This window comes from Poecilia reticulata, chromosome 9 (assembly GCF_904066995.2).
Source record: "Poecilia reticulata chromosome 9, P_reticulata-male-v2, whole genome shotgun sequence".
NCBI lineage: Eukaryota > Metazoa > Chordata > Actinopteri > Cyprinodontiformes > Poeciliidae > Poecilia > Poecilia reticulata.
The window spans coordinates 2115337-2128204 of NC_088838.1; the positions used below are offsets into that span (position 1 = coordinate 2115337).

The following is a 12868-nucleotide window of genomic DNA, read 5'->3' on the forward strand; positions in this document are numbered from 1 at the left end:
CTGCATATTCCTCCCACGTTAGTGCACCGCCATAGGCGGTGCAATAATATTAGTCTTTTTTATGTTATTTCTCAGGATAGTGAACGTTCATTAACATTAGCACAAACATTAGCATTTCACTGCCTTTGACTAGTGCACTAGCACTTTTACCTAAAGTTATCCATCCATCCATCCATCCATCCATCCATCCATCCATCCATCCATCCATCCATCCATCCATCCATCCATCCATCCATCCATCCATCCATCCATCCATCCATCCATCCATCCATCCATCCATCCATCCATCCATTTTCTTGCACCCTTTTTCCCTCAGTGGGGTCGGGAGGGTTGCTGGTGCCCATCTCCAGCCAACGTTTCGGGCAAGAGGCGGGGTTCACCCTGGACAGGTCGCCAGTCTGTCGCAGGGCAACACAGAGACACACAGGACACACAACCATGCACACACACACTCACACCTAGGGGCAATTTGGAAAGGCCAATTAACCTGACAGTCATGTTTTCGGACTGTGGGAGGAAACCGGAGTACCCGGAGAAAACCCATGCAACGCACAGGGAGAACATGCAAACTCCATGCAGAAAGACCCCAGGCCGGGAATCGAACCCAGAACCTTCTTGCTGCAAGGCACCTAAAGTTATCTATTAGCTAATTTCCTCATTAATTAGACATGTTTAGAATACTGAATGGAGCATGTAAAATGAAAACAACATGGTCCTCTTGCTCCACATGCTACTGCCAGTATATAGGCTAACATTAGCACATTTTAGCTTATGCATTAATTTTAACATAATGAATGGTACAAGTACAACTTAGTCAACATGGTTTTGCCTCTCCACAGGTTATTGACTACATTGCAGCTTTCTTTAGCATTAATGCATATTTTTAGCATCATAACGCTGGGTCAAAGCCGACGGGCACACTTTGGCATGCCCCTTTAAAATTTCTGCAGGAATTTTCTAGTTGTTACTATTAATTACAAATACATTTATTTAAAGTTAGTGCTGAAAGTTATTCAGCACTAACTTATTGTTTAAGTTAAGTTTTACTTCTAAATTAAATTATATGTGTTATCTTATTTTATTAAGTGTTATATTTATTTTTAGGAACATAAAAATTACTCTGAACATTTGAAATTGCTGGTTAATTACAAGTTATTTGCAGTGGAGACAGCTATAAGATTGAATTCAGTCATTCTTAAAGTTTGATTTGTGATTTTGTCTTTTCTGATAGATTTTTTAATTTTACATCCAGGATCTTCAGGAGAATTAAGCGAAACCCAAACTCTTTGTTCTTAACGAAGACCTTCTGTATGGCGAAAAACATGAGTCTGCTCCCTCAAGGTATTGAAGCTCAGAAAAAATGTTCTCTAAACTGTTTTCAAGCTTTCTAGTTACTGAAACATTTTAAAACTAGCTTATGTTTGATGCAGAAGAAGATGTAGTCCTGCAGCTGCTGCCAGTACTCTGCCCTACTTACTCATTTGGGAGAAGTTTCAGACCCATCAACCTGGAGGTTCAGAAGGCTTCATTGATATCCAGCCTGTAAGTCAACATTAATCTCTGAATCATGCTCAAATTGTTTAAATAAGTGCATCACATTCAGTAGTGAGGTTTTGTGTTAAACTAGAATCAGTCAGAAATTAGTTTTTGAGAATGTAGCTCTTTACCTTTAAATTCACTAACGGCCTGTTTTTGTGTCTTCTCTCTCTTGTTCTCAACGAAGATCTGTTGTACGGCCAAGAAGAGGAAGGAGCGGCCATCTTCTCAACAACATGAATTTTCTCCCTTAAGGTATTGAAGCTCAAGAGATGTTTTCTAAACTGTTTTTAACATTTAACTTTTTAACACAAGCTTATGTTTGCCAGACAGACAAGATGATGTAGCCCTGGAGCTGCTGCCAGAACTCTGCCCCACTCCACATTACGCATTTGGGAGAAGATTTTCACACCCATTAACCTGGAAGTTCAGAAGGCTTCATTGATATCCAGCCTGTAAGTCAACCTTCATCTCTGAATCATGCTCAAATTGTTTACTGTTTAAATAAGTGCATCACTAATGGCCTATTTTTTCTGTCTTCTCTCCATCAGGTTGGGACAAACCTGGTGGCGCATCTACAAAATGTGACAACATGGAACCCATATGTCCTCATGCAGGGAGACAGGCAAAAATGCTAAAGTGTCGTTACAATTGCTCCTTGTTTAATGGCTGAAAGTTTTACTTGTAGTTTTCTTTAAAACAGACTTTTTACAAGAAATGCTTTCTAATGTGTAGTAACAGATACTTCTGGAGTTGTAGCCAAATGAGTTAAAGTGATTTAACTATATATATATATATATATATATATATACTTTTAAAACAAGTTATGTTTTGTAACTTTTGAAAGTGAAATCTGCTGGCTCTATATATCACGTGGAAATAAAAGAAGCTTTAAATTCATATGGTTTTTAATCCTGTTTTTATATAGTGGATTTTAAAATAAATCTTTTAACCCAACTATAGTGGTACAATAACCCTTATGTTGGGTAATGAGTTTCAACCCAATCTTGGGTCAATTTAACCCAACCTTTGGTCAGTTGCCATGACCCAATGTGCTGGGTCAAACCCTCAACCCAACCCAGTTGAGTTAAAACAACCCAGCGTTGGGTCGGTCTATATATGACCCAGCGCTGGGTTGTGAATTGGGTTATTTTTAACCCAGCAGTTTTTACTGTGTTCAAATGGCATGTTTAATAATGTTTGATGATAATTAAAATGTCTCGGTGTTTGACATTGTCTTGCAAAATATTTTTACATCAGGCTACTTGACTACTACATTGATATATTAATGAGCTACTAAAAGCTGTAGTTGGCAATATGTTGTTTGCTGCTCAGCATGATAATTTAGGTGGCTAAAACAATTTTTTTTACATCAACTTATAAGTTGCATAACTTACTCACTTATGTTACATACCTTACTCACCGGCCACTTTATTCGGTACACCTCAGTCGGTCAAATCAGTCGGTCTTGTAAAGATTTTAGCAACCATGACTCAATCCAGACTGGGAAAACCTATATAAATCTGTATAATTAGGATATTAACAAGAGATGACCCGCCTGGATAGAGCCTTTGATCCCTGAAGTCCTATCCTGCCTCCCATCCGGACTCCCTGTAAGGTGCCGCCCTACCAGCCCCCCTTTAAGTCCCACCCATGTTGTGGTGCCTTAAAACATAGTCATATAATATCCAACTTTAAAAGAAGCAATAAAGCTTCCACTGTTATTTCCTCTCAGTGAAGCATATAGTAATTATTACAGTGATTCTTGAGAATAGGGACAAAACAGGTCCCTATTTTGTCCCTATTATAAAGCACAAAATTTCAATAAAATATACACAAAATATAATTTTTTCAAATATCTGACTAGATATAACCTGGGTCATGTGAGCACAACAATGTATATTTTCCAGGTGTTTGCTGAATATTTTTTTATTTTAAACATTGTAGTCGGTGGATGATGCCTGTAAAAGCCCTTGTCCAGGAGCAGAACTCAATACATTATAATAGTTTAAAACAATTAAAGAAATACTAAAATTATATATTATCACAATTAAGTATAAGTAGTCATATAAATAATTATAAAAGTATCAATAAATTGAGTTAAAAATAATTTTTATATATTTTCCAACTCCATTGAAATTTGTCCCTAGTTTTTGTCAACACTGTCAGAAATGAAAAGAATGTAAACAAATCAGGCATTATTGGGGGGCACCAGAACTTCTGAGGACGCTATGACCACTTCCTTTTTCTTCCTTTGCTAAGAGGGTTAGTTAGCTCTGGTTAGCGTATGTTATTCTTTAGTTTTTTCTTCTTTTTATTCCTAAGTTGTTTGTCACAACCATGATGTGTCAACACCATAACTGACAATTTACAAAACTTTGATGAAATTTTGTAAAATAAAAGCTTAATTTTGGTATAATGTAAAGATTTCATGGACCTGACAAGCTACAATATGGCCTCCTTCAGAATAACATCATATAAATTAAGGTAGTTTGACTTTTTGTCAACTCCGTCAGATGTCAACTCCATCAGAATTTTTGTGACTCAGTGAAATTGTCAAATCTCACTTAAATGTGCAATTAATTAATGTTAATGTATTTTACATAAATTGCATTACTTCACATGTATCAAGTTTTTCATTTTACTCACTAATTTGTCACCACCTTCAGTTCTGTGTCAACTCCATCATGCACTGTCAACTCCATCAGATGGACTTTATGTTGTTTTTTGTTTTAAATAATATTTATTTTGTTTCTTGAGAAGCATTCATCTGTAAAATGAGTAAAAATATCACTTATACGGTCATTAAAAATTATTTTTATTTATTTTTGTCAGATGGTGATGGCAACGTTATAGGTCAGGTCGATTAAAAATTTAATTTTTAAAAAAAAATGTTGCAACTGGGAGCCTGCACCTTAGCATCTTTACATTTCCAAAACATTATTTGTCATATTTGCATACAAAAGGTTGAGAAATAAAAAAAATATGGGAAAATTAAAACCCATTTTGTTCCTATTCTCAAGAATCACTGATTAACATATCACTAATTTGTCCATATTTTAACATGGCAATAAATGCAGTTTGTGATGATCTGTGTTTTCAGTGCATTTATTTTTGAGGTTTTCTGTGTTTAGTCCTGTTCCTGTCCTGTCTTCCCTGTTGATTGCTTCCCAGGTGTGTCTCCTTCCCTGATTACCCTCCTTGTGTATTTATGTCCACCAGTTGTCTTTGTTCCTTGTCAGGTTCTCGTCATTCACACGATCATTTGTTCCGAGATCTGGTCTGTGTTTCCTCGAGCTGACTGTTTGGACTGTGTTTTTTGGACTTACCGTTAAATCTTAGCCTTCATCATGACAACCTGGGCTTACTGGCGTCTTCCTCACCTCTGTTATCTGCACATCATGACACAATTTAAAGAAACTTTAAGGGAGGAGTATAATTCTATCTCGTGAGGAAAATCTGCTGACAAAATAAGTAGTCTTGATAAAAACTAAATAGTTGCACACCAGTAACAAACAACCCCAAATGTTCTGTCTGTGAAAACAAGAGCACCAAGAAAAAGATGAAAGGAGAGGAGACTGAACAGCATTTCTGTAATCATTTTTTTCATTGTCCAGACATGCTTCATCCTGTTCTCTGCTGACATCATAAAAGAACAAACCATAAGAGGACATCAAAAGCGAAGAAGAAGCATTTGTTCCCAGAAAGCGCTTGTTTTCTGGGAACAAGCAAAGGATCCACAAGTCACTACAATCACTAGCTCTCTTCTAACAATAAATCACAAGTTCTTTTTCATCCATTGCTTTGGTTAGTGTCATCTGGACAATGCAGTCATTCCCTCTCTTGTACGTGTCATTTCATGAATTTATTCCTATTGTGAGAAAAGAAGGAGAATCAATCAAACCCCTAGCAATCAGTCATAGAACATTTCAGCCAGGGCATCCCTTTTACCCATGTAACCTAAAAACAGGGAGAAAGGAAAATGCTCAGTTAAATCTTGATTCATGAACGTGAAAATCCATTGTAGCATCAGTTGCTCACAGCATCTGATGCTGAACCATGCATTGTGACAAAACATAGAATGACTTTACAATGTGGCCACCCTCCACTCCTTTTAATAGCTTTCAGTACATATGTTTCTCCTTTACAGTTCATGGTGAGTTGGCTGCATGTTGTTCCAAGTTATTTTGGTTTTGTTAATTTCTCAAAATTTACAGAAAACAAGGAAATATTAATCTGTTCTTATTACTGTCTACCCAATTTTCCTTCATAGGGCTTTTGTCTATTGTCGACACATGCATGGTGAACACATAGAAGTTACATCATGAGGTTCATTGTCTTGATAAAAACTTTTTGACATGGACTAGGGGAGACAGGGGAGTGACTAAACCACCAACTTTGGATTTGATAGAAAATAGAATCCGGCTGACTACAGCCATCCTGCTTGTGGAAAATGCTAAGTTGTAGTTGTATAGAAACTGGTTTTGGCACTGGAGCGTTTTTCAATTTATTGTGAAGCAGCTAGGATCAGATCCTATTCCTCTCATTCTGAAGTGACAATAGGAAACAGGTTGAATAATAATAGTAATACTTTATTGATCCCCTAATGGGAGGAAATTTAGTTTTAGAATAGGCCCTCTAGATTGGTTGTCTGTCTTTGACTCAAGTAGAAGAGATCAAGTATATCACTTCACTTTGTTCGCAAGAGATGGTAAGATGGAATATGAGATGTATAGGTTGATTGGTACTATGTCTGTAATGTGCCCACTGCCCCAGTCTGTCATAGTAAAGATAGAGGTAAGTCAAAAGGTTGATTCGAACTGCTATAATCATTCAAATTCAAAAATACTTCATCAATCCCAAAAGGAATTAAATATTGTGACTCATTAACTCTTGAAAGAGTTATTGTAAATTGTAATGGCTGTTGGCAGGAGGAAAGATCTCTTGTAGCGGTCCGTATTACAGTAAATCTTAAGAAGCCTCTGACTGAAGATACTCACAATGAGTATCTTCTGTGTCTCATGAGGAGGATGTTCACACAATTATCAAAAACCTACTTTTTCTAAATAAACCCAGCTCAAGTAGAATGAGTTGGAGAGACTTTTCAACCACAAATTCCAAGTATCATACTCAAAGTGAGTGCAGATTGCAGTTTGATGAAAACTGATTTAAGTCAATGTTCAATAAAATAAAATTTTGCATTTACAGTGTGTGGGATTTAAATGACATATTCTGGTCAAAAATAACACAGAGGTTTTTCCTTTATTAAAAAGGCCAATGTAATTCCATCCGGCTTAAAAGACCAATAAATAAATCAAAATTAAAAAGCAAAAGGTTGAAAATAATGATTCGGTGGTACAGTAAATTTAACATAACTGAATCTATGAAATCAACAATAAAAATTCAAGTTAGTATCTTTACACAAATATATTCAGTGTTGTCAAAAATAGTTGTTTAAGATATGACATTGTAATTTTTTCAGAAAATAAATTATTTAAGTACTAAGAACCTATCTTTTTAATTTCATCCACACAACAAAAAAACAATAGTATCTTTACTATGTTTCATTTGGTATTTCAAAACACCAAATACTACCATAAACAATCAGATTTTCTAAGCACCAATGGACTTGCAGTGATTTGAAGTATAGACAGTTTTGAGCTAGCAGAAGTGATTAAGGTTGCTATTTAGTTTATGTAGAGCTAAGCAAAATTTATCAGGTTATTTTAGGTTCTAAATACTTAAATTGCATAACATAAGTTAATTTGTTTTTATGTGTTGCAAGAATTGATTTTTTAGTTTACATGGTTATGTGATTGGCCAGCAAGGTAACCCACAATGCAATGTGTCATCGCACCAGCAACTAGTTAAACCACTTTTTTATTTGTCAAAAAATTAGTTTTAAGATGTTTAAGGTGAAAATGTAGACTCCAAAGCTTTGTTTATATGATCAGTTCATGGAGAATATAACTACTTTCAGAGCATTAGAGTGCTTATTGTCTAGTTTTTAGCATTTACATTTGCTTTCATGAAACTACACTGAGTTATTTGTCCATTATCATTACCACCCTGCTCCGTCTGATGGTGAAGGCAAACATAAATGAATATGTTTGTTCTACTGAAAGTGAACAAACTATTACCGTTTTCCATATTTTCCGTTAAAGTTTAAGCAGAGAAACAAATAAAAAGCAGGGACCAGGAACTGTTTTAATCAAGTATTTTCTAGTTAAAAAAATCCACTTAGGTTTTGGTTGTTGATTAAACAACATGCTCAGATTTGCAAAGTTATCTTAAGATTTTACAGAGTACTTGCAAATTTCATATTCTACATTAGAAAAGTTGAGTAACTTATACAAACTTCCATTTTGCTTAATCTGTTTGACAAAATTAAGTTCACTTTACTTGGATTTTCTTTTCATGTAACAAAATAAGTACTTTAAACAAAGAACAGTCTTGCTTGATTAACATGAATAAATTATTTATAAATTATAAATCTACTTAATTTTTTAAATGGATAAGGGAGAATATTTTTATCAGTGCAACATCCAGATCTTTATGTCTTCAACAAATACCTGTGGTATACAGACGTGATTAGCTTTATCAGAATTTATAGATATTCCATTCTGGTTTTATTTATAAAGCACTTTAAAATTGACCAGTTGACCAAAGTGCATAACCAAAAATAAAAACAAAATACAGATACAATAACAGTAACTGTAAAAACCAGCACTTTCAATTGAGTTAAAAGCCAATAACAAAAAGTAAGCTTTAAGAGAAGATTTAAAAACACAAAGGGATTCAGTCTGTCTAATAAGTGATGGTAAACCATTCCACAGTTTTAGGGCAGCAACTGAGAATGAGTGGCTACCTTTCAATTTCCTGTTTTTTGTTTTCAGATATAGCTGAACAATATCAATAGAAACTTATCCCATGCTGACTATATTATAATTTTACCAACTGGAAGCATATATGTAGGTTATGATGCGTATAAAAGAATTGGATCAAGCACCAAGCCCTGTGGCACTCCACAAATAAGTGTGAAGAAGATTTATCATTTACAAACTGGAGTCTGTCAAAGACAAATTTGTCTTTTGAGACAGGCAGTACACAGCAAATATGGAAGTGTTCCATCAACTCATACAGAGTTAAATTCAACAATTTGAAAGTGTCTATATTGGTCCACTCTGGATGGTGTAGAAATTACACTTTTGAAAGTGTTATTTGTGATATAGTTGAATCAACACTCACAGTAGTTGAAATTAAACACACATCAGTGTTGACTTACTCAACACTAGTGTATATTGTCAAAAGTTAACACTATGAACGTGTTAATCTAACACAGAACGGTGTAAGGTTTATATTAACATAGAAATCTGAGTTTTGAAATACTATTGGCAGGGTATGCTATGGTGGTGCAGGGGTTAAGCACAACCCACATATGGAGGCTCTAGTTTTCAATGCGGCTGTCGTGGGTTCGCTTCTCCTTCTCTCATTACCCACTTTTTTGTGTCAATTTACTACCAAATAAAAGCCAGTAGAGCAATTAAAACCTTTTTTTGTTTTCCAGAAACTACTGGCCATCAATAATCCCCAAATTCATTTTAAAAGACATTAGATGCCACTTGAATCTACAAAAACACCAGTGCCATTTGCAGTATATAATCTTTTATTTCAAAACAGCACTGACAGCAATATACAACAAAGGTCATTCATTCATGGTACTTTGCACTGAAGGTGAAGTATGCTTTGAAAGCTCATTGGAAGCGGCCATGGACCATCCATGGCCACTGATGGTGAAGTGTCTTTGGTGCTGCTCTTGTTTTTGCCAACATGAAGGAGGGAGACTTCCAGCCTGGAAGGGAAAACAGGAAATATAGCAGAAACATTAGGATAATAAATAAATATTTTAAAAATAAGTGTGAACAAAACTAATCAGACTCACCTGTGTGTGTCACCATCATATTCATTCAAATTACTCTACCCACCCGGTTTACAAGATCAAGTAGTGATGGGTCCAGCAACACTGACGCGCCACCGCATGCATCAAGCATAGACCAACACCCGTGTCGGTGCACGTATTGGTTTCAGCAAGTCACGTGAACAATACAGGAACTGTTTCGAAATGACACTGGATGCCAAACTGTGTTTATAAGGAAGCGAATCTGTCAAAAGCATTTGCCAAACAAATTCTTGATTTTTTTACATTGTCATCTATGGAGCAGCTTCAAAGGAAAGGTTTCCGCAGTGTTGGGACCATTTTGATCTTATATTGGAAAATAAATTTGTTTTCATTTTTGTCGTTTCATCCAGTTCTTGTCAGTTTCTACTTAATCTATCTGAACCCAAATTCAGCTGAAACTGACTTTTAGTTTACTTTCATATTATGTTCTGCAGGTTAAGTGTCGCATATGTTTAACTAAACTGTCTTATTTAAATAAATCCACCTTTTCAATGCTGAGGCATTATGAGGCCAGGCATGAGAATGAAGTCTCAGATACACCTAGATAAACTCGGATATGCAGCCATTCTACAAATTACTCAGTTGCTTTTTATAAACTATTTCATATACAGTGAAACCTCGCTGTAACGCGGTTCACTTTTCACGGTATCGCTGCATCTAAATGTTGCAGGACAGTGGCCCTCCAGGACTGAAGTTTGACACCTGTGTCTTAGATCAAGCCAACAGTCCAGCACAGCCACTCCCCGGTTTTGCAGTCTACAGCCAAAAACTTAAAGAAAATGACCTCCACTAAATAATGTTAACTCAAATTGCCTCCAGATTTTCCTAACAGTTTTAATATTTGGTTAAGATGATAAACAGTTGTATCGTGATATCCCAACAAATAAATGTACCTTAAGCAAACTATGTACTGTATATGAATCGATACTGTTGCGTAAACGGAAAAATAATGCCTCTATAAAAAATTGTCAAAAACATGATCATTTTAACATGGAACTTACCGTGTTATAATAAGCTCTATACAAGACGCCATACTGCTGCCTCCGCTCCTCAGGCAAACATGTGACGCAGTAGCGGAACAAGACGAGGTTGGCCAGGGGCGGGGCTAATGACCGGGCCCAAATAATAAAGCTCATGATAATTTAACTTTACAACTGGACTTGCCCGCAACAGCGGAGCTAACAAGTTTCATCACCAGAAAGAGCGACTATGTCACTTTGAAGTCCATCTGACATGAAGAACAACAAACCAAGAGAAGAACAGAAACATCAGGCTACTGGTCACTAATGATGAAACAATACAAATTCAAAACATGTTAATGTAGTCCGTAGAAATGCTCTAGCTAGTTTGCCATTTGTTGCCAAGTGACTGATGATGACTTTGGTGACAAGCTTTACCCAGAATGCACCTGGAGACAATAAGGACGACTCATTTGTAGTTGTGTGTGTCATAAAGTTAAATATAAGAGTGAAAATAAAGCCAGTCATGTAGCACAACATTTTATACCCACTATGTCACTAAAATCAGTCAGTCTGGTAAGGTTTTTAGCAACCATGAGTCAACAATGGGGAACCCTACTATATAACCTACTGGGGTATGGTACACAGTTTACAACAGGAGAGGGTTCTCCTTTTAAAGTTTTAGTCAGATGTGATAAAAAAAAAATTGGATCCCTAAAGGCATGTTCTGCCTCCCATCTGGGCCCCCTGTAGGTCCAGGCCAGGGTCCTGCTGCAACCCCCACCCTACCAGTAGCTTCTTCCCTGAAGTGATGTCACAAATATGTTACACTTGTGGGACGAACTGTCTGATGTTGATTTCTAAGTCAACACCAGACTGAGTTACTGTTGGTGTTAATTTAGAAATCAACACTGGACTGGATTGCTTTTTGTTTAACTCTTTGCAACTCTTTAGTGAGTGATAGGGAAACTAACACTCACTAACACTCATGTTGTTGAATTAACACTGTATTTTTAATATACAACACTTACACTGGAAATCTAACACTTTTGAACTTGGACAAACAAAAAAATGACTGCCCAAGGCCAGAGATTACTTTGGTGAAATTTATTCAGTTCAAGTGAACAAAAAAAGTGGCAGCATACAAAGACGTCCAAGGCAGGTTTAACAGCAGACAAGACAACAGTACCTTCCATGTAAGAGTCCATCACCTTCACTGTGATCTGGCAGGCGTCTAGCCACAGACTACCTCCCTGTGGCGCAGAGCCCTGCTTTTAAAGCCACAGGCTCCGCCCACATAAAAACCAAACAAGCAAACAAACAAAAACAAACAAACAAACAATTACTTCCAACTCAAATGAACTCTTAAAGGATACAAAATAATGATGATAATAATAAGAAGAAAAATAAATAAAACTTGTAATCAATAATACAATAATCAATTTAATAGAGAACACTCAGTATGCTCCGATGACGTCATCACATGATTACGCGCGCCACAATCCGGAAATAACTCTGCTTGAAAACAAAACCGGGAAAATGTTTGGAACTGAAAACAGGTTAAGATGGATATGCCAACTAAAGCAGGAACACCGTGTGTGCACCCACGATGAACCGCATCAGTTTAACCTGCAACAGAAGTAAGTTAGCGATTGTGTATGTGCATGTTAACACGGACTCATAATTAAATCCCGGCTCGTGACGGCTCCTCCGTCACACTGATATACCCGACAACTGCAGTCATCTGAGTATTATGCTTGTCTGCTTATTCACTTGGGCTAACAGGAGTCTCTCCAGGACCTTTATGATGTGGGAGGTCAGGCCAACAGGTCTATAGTCATTGATGACTGATGGGTGAGTTTTCTTCGGTACCGGAAACAGGCAGGGTGTCTTCCACAACAATGTAACCTTCTCTTGAGTCAGGCTAAGGTTGAAGAGATGCTGCAGAATCCCACAGATCTATTCTGCAAAGGACTTAAGGACTTTCCAGAACAGTCCTATGGCTGACACCATCCGGACCGACAGTGAAGACTGCCTCTTCACTGCCAGGTGAAAAGGCCTCTTCACCTGACTTTTAGACACAGAAAATTGGTGGTGGAGGACCATAAAATTGGTGGTGGAGGACAAAGGGAGCAGCAGCATGTCCTGATTTTCTTGAAGTCAGACCTGTGGAAGCAGAAGAGTCTGTGGCTGATATGCAAGATAGGACATCTGAGATTTGACAGGAAAGCTGTGGGTCAGAAAGTGGGATGTCTGTATGGCTGGGACAGGAGAGGATGATGATGAGCTTGTTCCTGAGCAGAACCTGTTGAAAAACGTGTTCAGTTCATTTGCTCCATCCAGACTTCCATCTATCTGACACTCCTTTTGCTTGAAACTTATAAACTTCATTCTTGACCACACATCTCTGGTA

At 36.9% G+C, this 12868-nt stretch overlaps 1 long non-coding RNA gene across 2 annotated transcripts; it reads left to right on the forward strand.

The window, feature by feature from the left end:
* Nucleotides 1-379: 379 nt before the first annotated feature.
* On the forward strand, nt 380-2582 carry LOC103472255 (uncharacterized). Of its 2 annotated transcripts, none has more exons than XR_534830.3 (5): nt 380-1341; nt 1431-1542; nt 1724-1791; nt 1866-1991; nt 2088-2582. It is a non-coding gene; the product is annotated as an uncharacterized LOC103472255 (long non-coding RNA). The 2 variants fall into 2 exon arrangements; XR_014089149.1 differs by having other exon boundaries at nt 1870-1991.
* The last annotated feature ends 10286 nt before the right edge of the window (nt 2583-12868 follow it).